Source organism: Argiope bruennichi, chromosome 4 (genome assembly GCF_947563725.1).
Source record: "Argiope bruennichi chromosome 4, qqArgBrue1.1, whole genome shotgun sequence".
NCBI lineage: Eukaryota > Metazoa > Arthropoda > Arachnida > Araneae > Araneidae > Argiope > Argiope bruennichi.
The window spans coordinates 63820640-63837359 of record NC_079154.1 but is presented as its reverse complement, the minus strand read 5'-3'; the positions used below and the strand labels follow the sequence as shown (position 1 = coordinate 63837359).

At 28.4% G+C, this 16720-nt stretch overlaps 1 protein-coding gene and 3 non-coding genes across 4 annotated transcripts in view; 2 read left to right on the top strand and 2 right to left on the bottom strand.

Annotated features, from left to right (window-relative positions):
- The window catches only part of LOC129966571 (uncharacterized), a 454962-nt gene that overhangs the window by 402825 nt on the left and 35417 nt on the right, over positions 1–16720 (top strand). The window lies entirely within an intron of this gene.
- Positions 3256–3327, top strand: Trnah-gug (transfer RNA histidin (anticodon GUG)). Its single transcript has one exon. It is a non-coding gene; the product is annotated as a tRNA-His (tRNA).
- Trnah-gug (transfer RNA histidin (anticodon GUG)) lies at positions 10774–10845 on the bottom strand. Its single transcript has one exon. It is a non-coding gene; the product is annotated as a tRNA-His (tRNA).
- On the bottom strand, positions 15407–15478 carry Trnah-gug (transfer RNA histidin (anticodon GUG)). Its single transcript has one exon. It is a non-coding gene; the product is annotated as a tRNA-His (tRNA).

Here is a 16720-nt window from a genome sequence, read left to right as displayed (position 1 = left end):
GGCATAAAATGAAACTTTTTTAATGTATCCTAAATATTCAAATACAAAGTTTGCCAGAGATCTTGACTTATAGATCTCTCAAACAATTACCAAAAAAAAAAAAAAAAAAAAAAAAAAAACCCTTAATCTATTAACAATTTGAAAACAGGGAAAAAAATTATTAAAATAATGCTTTACAATCGGAATAATATTCACTTTAATTTGATTATGGATGAGCTTTTGATCCCTGTATATTAAATGGAAGCACAAAATTATTTTCCTACATTGGAAAAAAAAAATCTCAAGCCTTAGGTTTAAGCCCCAAGTCATTTAAAGTTTCAAGGTCCATAGTTGCCTATTTCATAAAACGGCCCTATATACATCATTTCCTTATAATGCAAACACTGCTACATAATGAAATGATAAAATACAACAAAATTTCAATATCCAAATTAATAATTATAGTAACTTCCATCGGAATTAATGTATTATTTTAAGCTCATCTCTATCTTATATTGTGCTGTAACATCACATTCTTTTTCTCCCTTCAAAATACACAAGGGACTCAAAAATTAAATCGGCGACGTGAGTTTGATGCTAGTAAAGTTAATCTCGAAAAGTTTTATTGATATATCAGAAGACTTAGCACATTTTAAAAGCTAAAATTGCATGAATCTTTAATAGGTGTTTTATAGACTTTTAAATGATTCAAAATGACTTCACATTCTCAAAAGAGAAGACAGTAAACAGCGGAGTGCTTAAATATTTACAAAAAAAATTCTAAAACATAAAATCTATTGTCTTGCAATCTTTTGAGTCCTTTCTTTTTCTAAATACAAAGAGCCAACATTTCGGGAAGTAATGAAAGGAATACCACTTTTTCCCGGTTACCCTCAAATTACAGTGTTTATGGATTATTACAGGAAATGGTCGGAAATATACAAGAATGATTCAATGATTTTTTTTCTGCAAAACACTTTTTTTCTTCTTCAAAATTTACCACAAACCAATGTGGTTACTAATGGGATATCTGAATTGAAATAAATTCTAAATAGAAGAGAGGCCATGAAATAAATTATGGTTCTGGAAAACAATTGATGTAACCTCAGTTGTTATTGCATAACTTTCTAAACCCAAACGTCTGAAAAAGAATCTTACTCACCAATATTGTAAATCACTTTCTAGCTTACACCGCTAGTTCTAAAATACCTCAAAAGAAAAAATGAATTATTTCCACACAAATAGCAACGTTTTGTATCTATTTTATTTGTCTAAAATATAATTATTGCATGGACTCGTATGACTTCATTAATTTAAAAATTATTATCGAGTATGTTTTTTTAAATGTGTCATGAGTTATGGATTTCCTTTTAAGTAAAGCATATAGTTGCCTGGAATCGCAGATCAATTAAAAATGTTAATAGCCAAGCAAATTAAATTTTTTATAAAATACAAATTCTATGAATTATTAGATTTGCATTGAATTATTAAAATAATTATCAAAGAAATAAAATTTATTTTTATAATATAGTATGTTAATTGCACATTTAATTATGTTATATTCCACTTAAAATAATAATTTTAATGTTAAATTTATTTTAAATGATTCTTAATAGTATATAATAATAATTAAATGCATTGATTTCTAACTTAAAAAAATTAATTATAGACTAATATTTTTTTTTTTAAATGTATTGCTTTTGTGATTTTTTTTCATACTATGCATTATAACCGAATAAATAAAGACGTATACTATACATATAGATTAAAATAAAAAATTAAATAACTCCTTAGCATATGGATTAAAATAAAAGTTACTGAAAATATGAAACTAAATACAACGCTTAAGAAGGCACCACATGATATGCCTTGACTGGAGCCCGACAAAATCCGTCCACGTGTTTAACCATAAAGTTACCTATAAAGTTTTAACTATAAAAAATTTCTTTTTTTATTTCATTTATTTTTAATCCTCACCTTTTCGTAAGAATGTAAAAACTTAATTGTATAAGATTTTTTTTAAAATTTTTTTAATATTATTTTGTATTAAAATTTTTGATTGGAGCGACATTATTAGAGATATCAGCAATAAATGCTGAGAAATCAAACCTTTTAATAGCGATGTCACCAAAATTGATTTTTCTATATTTCAGATGAGTAACTTTTCCTTTCAAATAAGAGATTAAACCCTTAAGTCCATGGGAGACACATTTAAAGTTTTTTCATATTATCCTCCTTAAAGGTGAAGATATACTTTAAAAAGACAGATGTTTGTTTTGTTACGTTGCTATATATATATATATATATTCTACGTTTTTCTTCCTTGTTACATTCTCCCTTTTTCTTGATAGTATAGAGAAATATATGTATTCGCGATAGTATATAGAAAAAGACCTAGTATACAGAAAGTATAGTAATCGTCAAACAATTCGAACTCCAGATTATGACAAATTTCTACATTTTAGACCTCATTGAGTTTCAAAAGCGCAATTTTGAAAAATGTCCGTCTGTCTATGATAAAGATAATTCAAAAAAGCTTTTAGCTAGACAGAAAAAATTTAGTATACGGTCTTTACACCAAATTTTCAGATCTAGAGCAGATTTTGGATAAAATCGGATCAGAGGAAGTTCGTCTGTCCGGCTGTAAGAATATGAGTTAACACTATAATTACAAAACGAAAAGAGCTAAATAGATAAAATTCGGTATACAGATTTAACGTCTATAGTGTAGACGCCTGTCAAATTTTGAGTCAAATCCAAATATAGGTTGTCTGTCTGTCGGTCTGTACTTTCAGAGACATGCAAACACGATAGTTTAAAAATGAAATGGCTTAAATATATCAAATTTGGTATGAAATTTTGTGACTACTAGTGAAGTTTTGTGTCAAATTTTTGTTTCAATCGATTGCGAAAAACATTCCTGAAACAACGACACGATTTTCGGATACTATTAACATATGCCAGTAATTAATCGCCAAATAACTCGCCAAGAGTTACAGCATAGATTCAGTAAAAATGTTAAATTCGGCCAAAAGTTAATATTTCTTAACTATTGTACGCCAATGCCATGCAAAGCATTCTCTGGTATGACAAGTTTATTAGTGAATATGGGTGATTACTCCCGCTGGTGTATCAAAGGCAAAGGGAAAAATTATCTCTCTGATCGGTTCAGTTTTGTTCATACTTGACTGCCTCGCCCTTGCCTCCATTTTGAAAGTAGAACAACTTTTCGACCCTCATTATAAGTGAATCCTTCTTGTCGCAGTCCTTCTCGAGGCCGTGATCGTATAGTGGTTAGTACATTGCGTTGTGGCCGCAATAACCCAGGTTCGAATCCTGGTCACGGCAGCTTGTTATTTTTTAGTTCTATTTTATAAACTCGAAATATAATTCATAAATTAATAATGCATTATTTTAATGTTGTCTCCAAAAAACTTAGGATGGTGTTTTTTTGATGAAATGAGTCATGCCATGTTCTGCATCTGTATTAGATCATGCATTCTTATAAAGAGATGGTTCAAAATACTCTATAGAGCAGACAATTTGACTTAGAATTATTAAATTTGTTATGTGATCACTTTTTAGCTAATAAATGTTCACCAAAGTAGGGCTTTAAAAAAAATGTTTAATTCATTAAAATCTAATTGAAATGTATGTTTCATTCATTTAACTAATTTTAATTAATTTTTAATTCATTTCGATTTTTATTAATTATAAATTAATCTAAATTTTAAAATATTTGTGATTTTTTTATTTATCGAAATATTAGAATCTTTTTCTTAATTTAATCTTAGTAATAATATGCCTGTTTGTCTGTCTGTCGGTCTGTTGGTATAGGTGGGAGAGGGTTCTTTTATTCTTTTATGCATCGAAAATATGATTCTTTAAAAAGTTTTGTGAAGGATCATTATCATTTGGTTGTTTATTTCGATCTTTATAAAATTTATTAAAAATAAATTTAATTAGATATTAAGAATTTTTTTTAAAGGTGGAGAAGCTTTAAGTTTTGAAATCTTATATAAAATCTTAAAATAAAAACAATTTCCACCCCTTCTTTCGAACTCTAGTAATATTAAAAAATATCTGTCGATTTATGATTATTATTATTACTTTTGCATATGTATTCCATAAACTGATATTTCAGTCTGGGTATGAATAACATGAAGAATTTCTGTTGGTTGGAGTATTTCAAATAAATATGGTGGTTTTATTTTATTTTAAAAGATAAAATATGACTTAATATTCAGTTATTCAAAACAACCTGATTTTCTTTAAACCATTAAAATGGTTTTTGAAGCGTTAATTAGAATATCAAAGACGTTTTCTATTGATTTTAAAGAAAATAAAAAAAAATAAAAAATGCTTTAATGCTTCACAAAAAATGTATGTACATTTTCATTTTATAATTTTTTTCTCTAAAAATCTTCATTACTAGTTTTATACTAGTAAATAATTAAAACTATTTGCATTGAAGCTTGTGTTTGACTTTGAATAAATAATGCCAAATAGTTTTTCCCTGAAAAATCTTTGTTGTATTTGATATGTCGCTTTTTAAAAAAAAGGGGGCAAAAAAATTGTACAAATAATGTACTACTTGGAGGCATTTTTATGGTTCCGTTAAACGCATTCAACGTAACGATGTACTTAAGGAACAATGAACTTCATCTTCTAAAAAAAAATGTCGTTTTGTAATTGCATTCTCCCCGCAGCAATCGTACTTCGTAAGTTAATAAAGAAGAGAGACAGAAAAAGCAAAAGAAATAACTATCACGAATTTCTTTAAAAAAAAAAAATGAGGGAGAACGAGAGAGAAACGTCAGTAATCGCATTTCTTTGAAGTCTTTCTCCCGTTTTACTTCATGATAAAGTGAGACAAACAATCCAAGAAATGGTGCAAAACAAAATGCATTTAAGACAAACAAAGCTGTCACAAAACATTGCACGCACCTTTTGTAAAACAAAAACACGAAAGGGCAAAAATTAAATCAACTTCTGTAAACATGCTGCGTAAGTTCTCTCTATCCGTCTCGAGGCTGCTTTATTTTATTATTAATGCTTTTCCGTGATGCTGTGTATATCTGACAATTTTGGCAAGGTCTATCAAAGAGACCCGCATCTGCTAGTTCAGCGTTTTTTTAAATTGCTTTTTTTTTCATCCCCCCCCCCTTCTCAGAACTCTGTTCTTGCGGAGAAGATTATTTATTTTGTTCCCGCTGCCCGATGAGCCTTTACACTGGCGCCTGGAACTTCATATTTCTTCCACTAGAATGGCAACGGTTGGATTTGATTCTGTACATCTCACTGAGGGAATGGGGGAAAAAAAAAACTTAAGTCCCAACTTAACTTGATTACGTTTTTATGAAGTATTTTTTTTTTTCAATTTCCATTATAGTTTAAATACTTCTTTATTACAAGGACATTTTATAATTTAGAAGAAATTTTATTTCATTTAAATAGTCATAATGCATTGTATAGTATTTAAGAAACAAGATTGATTTCGACAGAGCTTTTTCTTATTTTCTAAAACAGTAATTTATTTTTAATATTTTATTAGAAAATATTTTATTAGATTTATAAAAGAATTTATTTAAAAATTTTTATATAATTTTAAACTAAAATTATTTTTTCAAGTGTGCTTGCTTGTTTTTTATAAAAATTCGAATGAAATGCCCACTATCAATATTTTTTAATAGTCACTTGAAATTAACTAATAATGCCAAAATTCAAAGTCCTGATTTAATAACCCATATTTGCTGTACATCTTTTCTAATTACTATTGTAAAAGAATTCTTCAAGTGGACGTTATATCGGACAGGCATTAATTACATCGATTTTTTTTAACTTAGACAACCAGTCTCCGGCAACATTTTTCCCCATCATATGAAAAATATTAATTTATTATTTAATAAAGGGAAAGCTTATTTAATAAATCGAATTGATTATTTAATGCTTATTTAATAAATGGAAAGCACTTATTGCTACAAAAAGGCTATTAAAGAATTGGAATATACTAAAGAAAATAATATACATCAAATTATAAATATTTGAACTAAATTTTAATGAATAAATGGAAAAGTAAAAAAATGTCGACTGTTTTACATTTTATGAAGTTAATAATTGAGGCGAAACATGCAACACTTTTTCACAGCTTTAAGTATGAAACTAATCCCTTGAATAACTTATGCGATTGCTTAAAGATTTGATAAAACAATAAAACGGGTTTGATATTTATTACAAGAACGTAAAATATTGTTGCTAATCGTATTAAAATTGCATATATTTAAAAAATTAAATTTTGGATAGATTAAAATTAATACAATTGAATAGATAATTTGATGAATTTTAGGATAGTGAAAATATTTTAATTCGTTGATATTTTCAGAAATATTAATAAAAAGAAGAAAAAAACGCTGACATTTTAAATAATTTTTAACTAAAAATTTTGCAGAATTCACTCAATAGTGCAACTCTCCAAATTATATCTGCGCTAAATTTATTAGTTTTATGTCCAAGTAGCAGCTTTCTGGAACGCCACATTCGTTTTTATTATTTATAAGTAAAAAAAAATCTTTATTTTTATATAATTGTGTTGATATCTTAATAATTTCCGTGAGATGTTTAGTGACAAATGATATCTGAAGATTTGTAAGAAAGACTCTAACATCATAAGACAGCATACTTATTCCATTTCAATGCATTATATTATGCCAAAGTTAAAATAAAGTGACAAAGCGGTCTCTCTGTTTTGCATTAAACACTCCTACTGTAAATATTTAAAATTGCTTCTTGAATGCGATGCTTTTGACATCTCACAACAGTTCTATTTTGATTATGACGTCACCGGTGACGTTATTCTGTGAAAGTGGCTCTTGTGTTACACATCTGCCACGTGTCATTTGTCATTAGATTCACTGTAACCTGCATTATTTGGAATCGTTTTATTTTGAATTATTTCTTTAGATAAACAATGGGAGCTTTATTTCTGTTTAGCACGTTCATCGAGAAGAGTTCTTTTTGAATATCGAAAAGGTGGTCTGTTCTGGGATTGTACTCTGTGAGTCTCTGCACGTAGTCAGGAAAAATAGACAGCACCAAGAATAGCTTATCATAGCTTTTCAGGAAGTCAACTAAATTACTGTTTTGCATATTTCTACTAGCAGGAGGTCAAGTGCATTAAAAGGTTTAAAAATGAAGAAATTTAAATAATATGCATTAACTAAAGAAAGATTTTTATAATCATTCGATTTCTAAAAAGTTGTTTGCAGCTTTTTTTTTATTTTTTTTATTTATTTATTTATTATTATTATTATTTTATTTTTTTTGCAATGTTAAGGATTAAAAAGAAATTGATCCAGTAATTATTTAACACTTAATAATCTGTGGATTTATTTATTATTAATATTTTAAGTTAAGCGAGATTACTTATTTGACTTTCTTTCGCTAGCTATTTTTTAAACATTAACCCACATAAAATTCTCTGAGTATTCCAAAAAAATTACTTTTAATTCGATATCTTCAAAAAATTTTAACGTGTGACATCAAAATCTTTAAATACTTTGAAAACTTTTTACAGTATTTTTGCATTTAAAATTTTGGTTATGTTTATTGATATATAAAAAGGTTTATTTATTATTTTTTTTGTATTATCATTTTATAAAATCTATAGTTTTTGCCTGATTATGAAAAAATTTCAATCTTGATGAAATTTATCACACGTTCTTCAGTGCAAGGAAGATAACATCAAAAATGTGTTGAAGTATACCTTAATTGAAAATTAAGCAAGTTTTTGGCGTTCCTTTGGCTATAACTTTAGAAAACACTATTTAACAAAAATTATTTTTACAGTATACTTTTAAATATATCAATGTATCTTTTTCTTAAATATATCAATCTCATATCCATACATTTTTTATTGTAATAATTTTTAAAAGTTTAATTTGATACATCGTTTTTGTAACTATGTTTTTATTGTCATTATGGAATAATTTCATTGTGTATTCAAACTTTTTAATTAATTAGTTTTGCCAGTTTTAAAATTCAGATTTAAAAAAAAAAGTTTTCTTTGGGCATAAATTTCGAAGAAAATTTTCGTGTGTGTGTGTGTGTGTTATATACCTTTGCCACTTATATGATAACACTGATGAACAATAGTTACGAAAAAAATCTTATTACAGTGCGGCCTTTAACGATTAATCGATAGGATGCGTTAAATATACAAGTACTAGAAAACCAAATATATCCTATGGACATTTTTCTCTACCGATTAAAATAGAGATTTGACATAGAATTACATCTGTAGTTTCACAATGACACACTTAATTTCGTATTTAAATCATTATATTTTTCAATTGTGTTTCCGTGCTTGTGAAAATACAGGCCAAAGACAAACAACCTCTTGAAGCATTTTGTTCCATATCTAATTCATATCTACACTTTAGTTGTCAAATTTGGATACCAAATTTTATTCATGGCGCTCCTTTCATTTTGTAATCATCGTGTTAACTTATAGACAGAACAGCTGGAGAGAATATTTCTGTGGTGAATAGCATATAAGTCAGTTAACAACTACGCTACACGAGCATATGCTTTTGTATCATGGTCATGTTACTGGACTGCTAACCACAAGGTCCCAGGTTCTATCCTTTGCGCATCGCATATCGCTCAACTTCCTCTAAATATATTTTGTGAAAAACTGATAGAAATCTACAAATTTGGAAAAGAGACCGTACAACAAGTGTCTTCCCTTTACCTAGCTCAAAGTTTTTGAGTTATTTGTGTTCATAGACAGACTCATCAAACTCTGTAGATCGAATTTTTTTAAACTATTACAATAATTTCTCTCGTGCTTTTTACTTCATATGCGAGAGAAATTTTAATTTATAGCTTAACAGACAGGAAATTCAATATTCCTGGCGAACGAGCTGGTTGCCAAAGGAGACTGGTTTGACTTAAAATTTAAAATTATTTTTTAAAAAAGAAAGAGAGAAGAAGAAAGTGTGCTCGTTTGTCCCAAGAATTCATCTGATATAGCTGATTGTAGTGACGTGAAATTAGTACACATAATTATGAGGTTCAAATCAAACAAAACTGCACTATTTTCAAATTTTAAAAGTGATTGCTTCATAATATATTATACGAAAAAAAAAGAGATTATGGTAAATTCTTAAATAAAAATAACTTAAAATAACTCACTTAAATAGTGATTAGTTGCGAAAATTCGCATTTCCGATCTGGCAGAAAAGTTTTATCAAGTGTATTAAAGTCTATCAAGTCTATCTTTATCAAGTCTATATTTTTACAGTAATCTATATTTCGCTTCTGTGTTTTATTAAGTTTCAAAACGTTATCGGCAACAGCATGAATGAAAGTTCCAAATATATCAAAATCGTAATTTATTTTACTAATTTTTTATTTTATTTATTTATTAATTCTGTTTTGTCTAAATTTCCACTACCATTTTTAAATTCGTGTAGCTCTCGAAAACTTTTCTTTTCCCTATGAAATACTTATTTGTTTATGAGTTGATATTATTAATATTTTAAAACATTTATCTATAGCATGAAATTAAATTATATAGAAGAGAAAAGTTACTTTAATTCACGTTTTTGTTTTAATACTAATCATATCGGACCATTCATTAATTATTACTGCTTATTTGTTTGAGTTGATATTATTAATATTTTAAAACATTTATTTAGAGCATAAAATTAAATTATATTGAAGAGAAAAGTTACTTTAGTTTAATTCACGCTTTTGTTTTAATACTAATTATATCAGACCATTCATTAATTATTACAGTACACTCCCGATTATCCGCGGAATTGGGTGGCGCGGCCGCCGCGGATAACAAAAATCGCGGATAATCCGAAAAAAGCTAAAAACAGGTATAACAAAAGAGAAAACAGTCATTCCAACTTTGAAAAATCGTTTTATGTACAATAAAACGTAAAATAAACAGCAGGAAATGTTTAACTAACGCTTAATATTTTAGTATATCACTCAAAATTAACCTAAAATGCATTTTGTTAATGAAAACAGAAAAGTGCTTTGTACTTACGAGAGGCGTCAAGGATACACAGTAAAATGAATACATATGTACTGTTTTAATACTGTAATGTATTATGTAATTACAAAAGCATAACTGTAAAACTACACCTTTTTGAAGAAATCAGTCATTTGTGTTTGCTTCTTGCTTTGGAAACATTTTCTCTTTGCTTATAAGAAGAAAAAAAAAAAAACGTAAGTCCGGCAGGCGCGGATAACCCGCCCGCGGATAATCGGGAGTCTACTGTACTTCTATGAAATGAAAGTATTGATAATGATGAAGAATTAAATTAAATAAAGAATTAAAAAAACAAAAAAACTCAGCAAGTGGAAGAAACTTTGGACCACACGTTTTTAAAGAGTTAATGAAAACTTTTCTTAATGGTAATATTGTAGAATAACCAATAAATTTAATCAGTTTCTGTGGTATGTATCTACCATAGTAATTACTATAATCCATAACATCTAAAACGTAATTTGTTCTATTTATTTATCGTTAAATTCCTATTGATTAATACTTTATATGCTGGCATTTTTTACTTTCCAGTTAATAAAATGTTGCTAGGCATTCAATGTTTAGTTCAGTATAACAAATACTCTTATGAAAAAAAGAGAATAAATGGACTAATAAAGCAAATGGAATGGAATAGAAAAAAAAAATCGGATATTTTTATATTGCGTGTAAGATTTGGAGTTTCTCGGTTTTGCAACAATTTTAAATTATTACCCTCTGCTCGCAAAAGAAACGTTTGCCGTGACCAGGATTCGAACCTGGGTTATTGCGGCCACAACGCAATGTACTAACCACTATACGATCACGGCGACGGGAGCTCTGTTTCATAATAACAATGAGTGATCTTTTCCTCCTCTGATTCTATCATTTAACTTTAATTTGAATGAATAGTTTTCTCTTTTGCGAGTAGATGGCAGCACGAGTCTAGACACAATTTCGAAGTTACTTCTGTTAGAAAATACACGTGACCGAGAAAGTTAACATGAAATCAAAAGAAACTCTTATGGTTATAAAGTTGCTTGAACTCCTAAATTGAAAAATTGTTCGATTTAAACAAATCGTTTACAAAACATTCATTATTATAGAGTTGTTATTGGGCAGGCTTTTTTTCCCTTATGTTATATTTAAAAATTAAGAACAAGCATTGTACAGTGAAATTTGACTAAATCCAATGTTTTAATTTTTAAAAATTATTTTTAACTCATTCAAAACCAAATCAGAAAAAAAATTAATTATTTCAAACTTCTTTTTTTTAATTAAATATAACCGAATCTTGTATCCTCAACAGCATTGAATAATGTTTTTAATTCATTCGAAAACTGACGAATGTATTCTATTTATAAAGCAACAAAAAAAAATTCCCCATTAAAAAATTAATGCTTCAGTTTTGAATTGCACTATTTATTTTGAAGTTCTAACGTACTCTTGTTGAATTCAAAACATTGTATATTGTTTGCCTCTTTCACATATTTATTAAAATTATTATCTTTAAAACTATTTGTTGGTTTTTTAAAACTATTTGTTTCTATTTTGTATTATTTATTGAAATTGATACATATTACAAATAATATAAATAAATTTTAAAATAAATTATTATTATGTCATTTTTAGTGTTCTTTCTGTACATTTTTGTATATATTTTTTTAATTTTTAAATAAATTATGGTCCCATTAGCTTAACATTGAGCAAATTTTACTGTACTCATGCATCAATTTCCAAGCCATACTTTTGAAAAGCTCCAAAGCTTTAGGATAAATAGTTGTTTATGTTATTATATATGGTATAATATATTTATGCCATAAATTATGTCTTTTGAGATTCCTGCCAGCATGTTGGAATAGGCAGCTGAGAACTTCTAGACTGAGGACAACAGCAGACAAGTCTATAAAAAATTTGAGATTAGCGTGTTACTAAAAAAATATATTTATAAAAAAATGCAAAGTCTATAAATTATAAAATATTAAGAGAATATTGATATTTTGTGAAGTATAATTGGTCAGGCTCTTTTTTCTTTCATTATGTTTTCTTAGTTATTATAATGTTTATAAATTATCAATTAAAAATTTTATTCTGTACAAACGTGTGAATATTTGATTAATAATAAATAAGCAAAAATATACACATCGTAATTAAATATTTGATTTAAAAAATTCCTCAAATAAATTATTTACATATTGATTAAATTAAAAGTATTTTGAATTGAAAAATTAAGTTATTTTTTAAAAGAGGAATCCCATCATATGCCTTGCCTAGGGCTGTAAAGCGCATGCATCTGTTTCTGGTACTGATGCCAGAACATGAATGCTGATTTTGAGAGTTTTAGTTTCGGTCTTTCGTAATTTTACTATCCGTTTCATTACTGTCAGTTTCATTAATACCTCATGAAATACTGTCAATTCTGTACTTCATTCTGTTTACTGATATTAATATTGTATCGATAATATCTGTTCAGGGATCGATATTCAATGTTTTTTCAATTTCATTATAGATATTATTATTCTATTTTCTAGAACAATTTTTTGTTTAAACCTATCTCCTTAAGCTGATACATTTTTTTAAAGCTTATATTAGAGATTTGTTGGAAAGTTCTATAATGTTTGTTCGATAAATTTTTATTACCATTTAAGAAATTAATCTTTGAGATATTAATTAATAACGATTATATCAGTATCGAATTCTATCTGCATGTCGAAGAGAAAAAGTGATAACCAACTCATCATTTTCTCGGGACAGTTATTTTTAGTCTTAGCTTAATATATTCAATATGGAATTTCATACATTGAAAATATATTTACGAGGTGGCATTAAAGAAAAATTTTGTCTAATTATATCGAAAATAAATGCTTTAAATGTCACTTGGGGTTGGATTTATAAAGGTAAAAAGGTTTGCATTATGATGATATTCATCGATATATGAATTTAAATAATATCATTTTTTTAACAAAAATACAAAACAGATATATCTTCCGTAATTTTATAAATATATATGATATTTCGTTTTATCAGTTTTTTTTTTAATTCGAAAATGTTTTCTACTTTAATCCGATTATCATTAAAAAATTAATGTTTTTTTATATACATTTTCCCTTGTTATAATACTATGTTTGTTTTGAAAATGTTTTGACTTTCATACAAGTACACAATCCAGTCATATTAATGTGACCACCGCCTACTTTTGACGTCAATGTTAAATTATCAATCGCAGAAGGAACGCGTTATCAGCAAATTTGGTGGATATATAAAGTGCGTTGTGGACACTGGGAAAACATTTCAGTTCTAGTAGTCATGCAGAAACGGAGCAATTATCCGACGTCCAAAACGGCATTATCATTTGCTTTCGGGCCAAGAGTGGAAGTATTTCTGAAACGGCTAATTTTGTAAACTGTTCGTGGGCCGCCGTGGTAAAAGTATACCGTGCATGGCAAAATAGCACTATCCAAAATCAGCGACTTGGCAAATATGGTGCATCACGGGCCATAGATGGCAGAGGTGAACGATGGCTGCGGAGATGCGTTCGGACGAATAGACGTGCAACAGTTGAGCAACTGACCACTCAGATGAACGAAAGGGCTACGAACAGTGTCTCCACAACGACGATTCAGCGAACGTTACTGCGTATGAGCCTCCGCAGCAGACGCTTAGTTAATGCACCTGTGCTGAGTGCAGTTCGTCGGCGACAAAGATTGGAATTTGCACGTCAGGACCGCAACTTCTACTGGATTTCTACTGAGTGGAAACAGGTGACTTTTTTTGATGAATAGCGTTTCATGCTACATCGGACAGATAGACGTTCGCATATACGACATGAAACGTTTGAAAGCAAACACCCTGCAATAATTGCCGGAAGGCTCCAAGCTGGAGGAGGGAGCATTATGGTCTGGGGAGTGTTTTCGTGGTATTCTCTTGGTGCACTCATCATTGTGGAAGGCACGGAGGATCCACAAGTATGCATCTATCCTTGCGAACCATGTTCACCCCTACATGCGAATTGTTATTCCTCAGGATTATAGTATCTACCTGCAAAACAATGCGAGGTGTCATAAAGCTCGCAGTGTACGCGCGTGGTTCGAAGAGCACCAGGATGAGTTTACCGTACTCCTTTGACCAGCAAATTAACCGGACTTGAACCCAATTGAGAATGTGTGGGATCACCTCGATCGGGTTGTTCGCACCAGGGATCCTCACCCGCGTAACCTAGCGCAGCTGGGCACGGCACTGGAGTTGGCCTGGCTCAACATCCCAGTGAACACCTTCAGGAACCTAACTGACTCCCTGCACGTCTCGCAGCTGCCCTCGCAGCTCGGTGGTTATTCTGGATTTTGATAGGTAGTCACATTAATGTGACTGGACCATGTACATACAGCAACATACCGTACATTTTTAACATTTAAATTCTATAGCCCAATACAGAACTTTTGCTATTTACAAACTAAAAGAAATTCACAAAAAAATAAATAAATGATAATTTATTTTCTTTATGAACAAAATATATATAACAATTGAGGATTAATAAAGAGATTCCATTGTTACGTTTGTATATTTTTATAGAAGAAAAATGCTTAAGGGTTTAAAAAGGCTTAAATAAAAAAAAATGAAATTTCATAGCTACGTGGTTTTAGAAACGCCCTACAGACATGATGTTGTAGAATATTTTTGCTACACTTAGATTTGTTGTAATTGTTTGGTCAAGAACTGTATACAGAGTTAATTAATAGTTCCATAACTTATGTTTCAACATTTAAACTTGTGGAGTTCTTGATTATTTCTGGAGGGAGCTAGAAAACATGTTATTATAATTTATGGGAAAGCGAATCAAAGTATTTAAGCTGCGCAGTATTCGGTAAAGGTATAGATTTAAAAAGAAAGCGTATGAGTAAATACGTTTTTAATGCTGAATGTGATAGTAAGTAAAGAGTTTTGACTTTTTTTTTTTTATCTAATACTAAAAAGTTACATAGAATGAATGTTACGTTCATATAAATTTGGCGCAGCATATCAAAAAAAAAAAAAAAAAAAAAACCAAACAAATTTAATGTTATTTTTATAAAATATTAAAATAATTATATTAATGAAATGCGCATTTCAAAGGTTTAAGAGCAAAGCAAAGAAATTTAAAAAGCACATCTCAGTTTAATGATATATTTTTTCTCTCATCCTTCTTAAATAAAACATTTAATAAAATGAAAAAATTCTGCTCGTGAGCAAATTTAGTTTTAATATATTATATTTATTAAATATTATTATATATATTAAATAACTAAAATAAGAAAGGCTAAAAAATTAGCATTGAATTTTGTATAGAATGCAAATATCAATGTATATGAATATCAGATTAGAAAACAGTTATCTAAATATTTAAAAATAGACTTCTGCCGTGACCAGGATTCGAACCTGGGTTATTGCGGCCACAACGCAATGTACTAACCACTATACGATCACGGCTACACTCTTTAATAGATCTAAACAAATGTCTCCCAATGTAATGTGATCTGCTCTATTTTCCACGGATAAAACATTCGTAAACGCAATGACCTGATCACTGCTTTTTAAATGTTTACTCAATGTACCGATAGATGGCACTTCAATAGCGAACTGAAATGTTTATTTTTCTCTACATTTTGATTACACAAATTCTCTTTCACAGACTACGGAGTTAAAATACTGATGCAGAGTTCAGGGGATAAGAAATAATAAACAAATAAAAAATATATAATTAGTTTAAGTAAGCTATTTTTTGCTTAATCTATTTTGACTGAGAAGCTGAAACAATTTTTCATACAAAAAATTAGTTCCGTATGCATTTTGTGAAATAGAAATTGCTCTAATTGATGCATTTAATTTTTATATTCTTTTGAATAACGCATTAAGATAATGAATTCTATAAATTGTAAGTTGATAGTTAATTTTTATATTCATTTATTATTTTTATTATTATTTTGCCAATTAGATATATTTTGGCAATGCAATTACTTTAAAAAATAATTTTCTATCAATTTATACAACAAATGAGCCCATGTAAATTAGAAACAAAAGCCCCATATTATTGGCGTTTCGAAGTAAATAAATTTACAATAAACGTTCATTCAAGCTTTTGATGCAAAGTCCAATTAATTAAACTTAAAGAATAAGAAATAATAAAATAATGAAAGAAATTCTAATAATTTCACAAAGTTACAAATTATATGTAATGAGGTAAAATTAAAATTAAAAAATATATGAAAATCATCTATGATTATATGACGTCGATTTAAAAATTCCCGTTTTATTTATTTAAGCAAAAATTGGTATAATAGTAAAATATTATATAATAAAATGTTAAAAAGTTTGAAGGTGTTTATTGTTTTAAAATATTTTATTTTAAAATTTAATGTTTTTTGTTATGCTATTTATAAATTATAGTGCCCATAAAAATGTGTGAAAAAAAGTTTCATTTTCTGTTAAAACTGAATTTTTAAATTAATTTTTGAAATCGCACTTGCTACCGATAGATGGCAGCAGGAGTATGGAAGTAGAGGAAAACGAGCAAAGTATGGGTTTCCGTTCTGTTTTAAGATTCTTGTACTTTAATTTGAACTTTTTCAACTTTTATTATTCCAGATTTTAATACATTTCTATAAAACTATTTATTTATTGCTACATCTCTAATGAACTTTCCAAAACCTGATTGTCAATACTATGTATATT